Source organism: Colobus angolensis, unplaced genomic scaffold (genome assembly GCF_000951035.1).
Source record: "Colobus angolensis palliatus isolate OR3802 unplaced genomic scaffold, Cang.pa_1.0 Scaffold22, whole genome shotgun sequence".
In the NCBI taxonomy this organism is placed as follows: domain Eukaryota; kingdom Metazoa; phylum Chordata; class Mammalia; order Primates; family Cercopithecidae; genus Colobus; species Colobus angolensis.
In genome coordinates, this window is record NW_012115377.1 from 425,142 (window position 1) to 429,660 (window position 4,519).

The following is a 4,519-nucleotide window of genomic DNA, read 5'->3' on the forward strand; positions in this document are numbered from 1 at the left end:
AAAAAAAAAAAAAAAAATTCGGAGAATAATCTGAACCCCAGAACCTCTGAATGTGACCTTATTTGGAAAGAGGGTCACTGCAGATATAATTAGTTAAGATGAAGTCATTACTGGAGTAGCGTGGGTCCTAAGTCCAACATGACCGCTCTCCTTATAAGAAGATAAAATTTGGACACAGACACAGAGAAGAGACAGCCAAGTGACAACAGAGGCCGAGACTGGAGTTACACATCTAGAAGCCAAGGAACGTCAAGGAAGGCCACCCACAGCCAGAAGCTGCGGACACCAGGCAGGATTCTACCCGGGGACTCTGAGGGCCCTGCCAGGACCTTCGTTGTGGAATTCTGGCCTCTGGAGTTGTGAGAGGATCAGTTTCTGCTGTTTTATGTCTCCCCATTTGTGGTGCTTTGTTTTTGTTTATTTTTTATTTTTTAGGGGTGGGGGGTCTCACTATGTTGCCCAGGCTGATCTTGAACTCCTGGTTCAAGTGTCCTCCTGCCTTAGCCTCCCAAAGTGCTGGGATTACAGTTGTGAGCCATTGTGCCCACCCCCATCCCACACTGTTGCTGCTGCTGCTTTTTTTTTTTTTTTTTTCAGACAGAGTTTCGCTCATGTCACCCAGGCTGGAGTGCAATGGCACGATCTCAGCTCACTGCAGCCTCCACCTCCTGAGTTCAAGTGATTCTCCTGCCCCAGCTTCCTGAGTAGCTGGGATTACAGGCACCCGCCACCATGTCTGGCTAATTTTTTGTATTTTAGTAGAGATGTGGTTTCACCATGTTGGCCAGGATGGTCTTGAACTCCTGACCTCAGGTGATCCACCTGCCCCAGCCTCCCAAAGTGCTGGGATTACAGGCGTGAGCCACCGTCCCCGACAGCTTTTTTCTTTGAGACAGGTCCCACTATATTGCCTAGGCTGGAGTACAGTGTCATAATCATAGCTCACAGCAGCGTCGACCTCCCTGGGCTCAGGCTATCCTCCCACCTCGTTCTCGTGAGTAGCTGGGACCACAAGTGCCTGCCATCACTCTTGCCTAATTTTTTTTTTTTTTTTTTGAGACAGAGCCTCGCTCTATTACAGCCCAGGCTAGAGTGCGAATGGCTCGATCTCAGCTTACTGCAACCTCCACCTCCCAGGTTCAAGCGATTCTCCCATCTCAGCCTCCTGAGTAGCTGGGATTACAGGCACTCACCATCACACCCAGCTTATTTTTGTATTTTGAGTAGAGACAGGGTTTCACCATGTTGCCCAGGCTGATCTCAAACTCCGGACCTCAGGTGATCCACCCGCCTTGGCCCCTCAAGGTGCTGGAATTGCAGGTGTGAGCCACTGTGCCCGGCCAATTTGTTTGTATTTGTGAGATGGGGGTCTTGAACTACTGGGTTCAAGCAATCAGCCTCTCAATAGTGCTAGGATTACAGGCATAAGCTACTGTGCCCAGCTGTTTCTTTGTGATTGAGACAGGACCTTGGTCTGTCACCCAGGCTGGAGTGCAGAGATGCCATCACAGCTCACTGCAGCCTGCACCTCCTGGGTTCAAGCCATCTTCCCACCTCAGCATCCCAAGTAGCTGGGACTACAGGTGCGTGCCACCACACCCAGCTAATTTTGTATTTTTTGTAGAGATGGGGTCTCACCTGGTTCCTCAGGCTGGTCTCAAACTCCTGGGCTCAAGTGATCCTCCCAAAGTGGATCCCAAAGTGCTGGGATCACAGGCAAGAGCCACCTCACCCCACCCAGTTTGTGGTGCTTTGTTACGGCTGCCAAGGGAGACTCACACAACCCGATACTGCCAACCCCCCTCACTCCCCACGCCGGTTTCACCCTTTCCTGGCACAGGTACCACCACCTCAAATTTAGAGTTTCTCATTTCTAGGCAGGTCTGGAAAATACCATTTTGCATCAGTTTTTCATTAAAAAAAAAAAATTTCAGCATACAATTCATTAGGTTTTGGTACATTCAAAAAGCTGTGTGGGCTGGGCACAGTGGCTCACACCTGTAATTCCAGAACTTTCGGAGGCCAAGGCAGGCAGATCACTTGAGACTGGGAGTTCCAGATCAGCCTGGCCAACATAGTGAAACCTGGTCTCTACTAAAAATACGAAAATAGGTGGGTATGGTGGCACATGCCTGTAATTCCAGTTACTTGGGAGGCTGAGGCAGGTGAATATCCCCCCTCTTTTTTTTTTTTTTGAGACAGAGTCATGCTGTTTGTCCCAGGCTGGAGTGCAGTGGTGCCATCTCGGCTCACTGCAACCTCCGCCTCCCAGATTCAAGCAATTCTGCTTCAGCCTCCCGAGTACAGATGGGGTTTCACCATGTTGTCCAGGCTGGTCTCGAACTCCTGATCTCAAGTGATCCGCCTGCCTCAGCCTCCCAAAGTGCTGGATTACAGGCGTGAGTCACCACGCCAGGCCTTACATAAACTTTCTTACCTCATCCAAACCCTTCTGCTACTTTCTTTCCTCTCCCCATGTTCAGTCTGTGAGGCTCCTCCCGGGTGGAGGCTGTGTCTGGCTCTGCTGTAGGGCCCGCCACTGCAGGCAGGATGGCTGTTTATTGAGCCAACGTTCCTGGGTAGGAATCTGATGGATACATAGGTGTTTCTGGCATTGTATTCCAGTGGATTTTTACCAGTGCCTCCTGGTGCCTGGGATCTCCTCCTTCATCTGTGACCTGGACATCCATTCACTCCTCACCAAAGATCACTGAGTACCCGCTGTATGTCAGGCACTGTGCCCTGGGCACTGGGCATGGGGACAGAGCAGGGAACAGCCCCCACCCTCCTGGAGCTGACATTCCTCCAGTCCTGGAGACAAACAAGACACCAGATTAAATAAAATAGCAGCCAGGCGCTGGGGCTCATGCCTGTAATCCCAACATTTTAGGAGGCTGAGGCGGGAGGATACCTTGAGGTCAGGAGTTCGAGACCATCCTGGCCAACACGGTGAAACCCCGTCTCTACTAAAAATCCAAAAAAAGAAAAAAAAAGGTAGGCATGGTGGCAGGCGCCTGTAATCCCAGCTAATCGGGAGTCTGAGGCAGGAGAATCACTTGAACCCGGGAGACAGAGGTTGCAGTGAGCCAAGATTGTGCCACTGCACTCCAGCCTGGGCAAGAGAGAGAGACTCTGTCTCAAAAAATAAAATAAAATAAAATAAAATATCTGATATGTCAGATGATAGCTTTAAATGCTGGAGAGAGGCTGGGCACAGTGGCTCACATCTGTAATCCTAGCACTTTGGCAAGCCAAGGCTGAAGGATGGCTTGAGCCTCCTGGTCTTGAGTTTGAGACCAGCTTGGGCAACACAGTGAGATCCCAAATGTACAAAAAATTAATCATGTTTCTAAATTAAAAAAAATTAAATGTGACTGGGCGCAGTGGTTCACGCCTGTAATCCCAGCATTCTGGGAAGCCGAGGTGTGTGGATCACCTGAGGTCAGGAGTTCGAGACAAGCCTAACCAACATGGGGAAACCCTGTCTCTACTAAAAAATACAAAAATTAGCCAGGCGTGGTGGTGCGCGCCTATAATCCCAGCTACCAGGGGAGCTGAGGCAGGAGAATCGCTTGAACCCAGGAGGTCGAGCTTGCAGTGAGCCGAGATCGCACCATCACACTCCAGCCTGGGCGACAGAGCGAGACTCCATCTCCGAAAACAAACAAAAGGCTGGGCACGGTGGCTCATGCCTGTAATCCCAGCACTTTCGGAGGCTAAGGCGGGTGGATTCCTGAGGTCAGGAGTTCGAGACCAGCCAGGCCAACATGGTGAAACTTGGTCTCTACTAAAAATACAAAAATTAGCCGGGCGCGGTGGCGCACGCCTATAATCCCAGCTACTAGGGACACTGAGGCAAGAGGATCATTTGAACTTGGGAGGCGGAGGTTGCAGTGAGCTGAGATTGTGCCACTGCACTCCAGCCTGGGCAACAAGAGCAAGACTCTGTTAAAAAATAAATAAATAAATGCTTGGGAGGAAAAGTCAGGGAGGGAGTCTAGGAGATAGTGACAGGGGCTATATTAGAGTAAGGACCTGAGGGAGGTGAGGATTGAACTATACACAGGTTGGGGAAAGGTGCTCCAGGCAGAGTACACAGCCCCTGCAAAGGCCCTGGGGCAGGACTGTGCCTGGCAAATTGGAGGAACAGTGAGGAGGCCTGTGTGGCTGGAGCCAAGTGAACTGGGGGAACACAGGGAGGAGGGGAGGGCAAGGAGAGGATGGACAGATTTTGCCAGGCCTTGGGCTGCAAGGAGAACTTCAGCTTTGACCCTGAGTGAGGTGGGAGCTATGGAGGGCTGTGAGCAGGGGAAGGGCGGGATGTGGCTCAGGTTGTATCACCATAGTCTTCCCTCCCCACCTCCTGAGGTTATGCAAGGATCAAAAGACCCCATCTAGGCTGGGCGCGGTGGCTCACGCCTGTAATCCTAGTACTCTGGGAGGCCAAGGCAGTCATATTACCTGAGGTCAGGAGTTCAAGACCAGCCTGGCCAACATGGTTAAACCTCATCTCTATTAA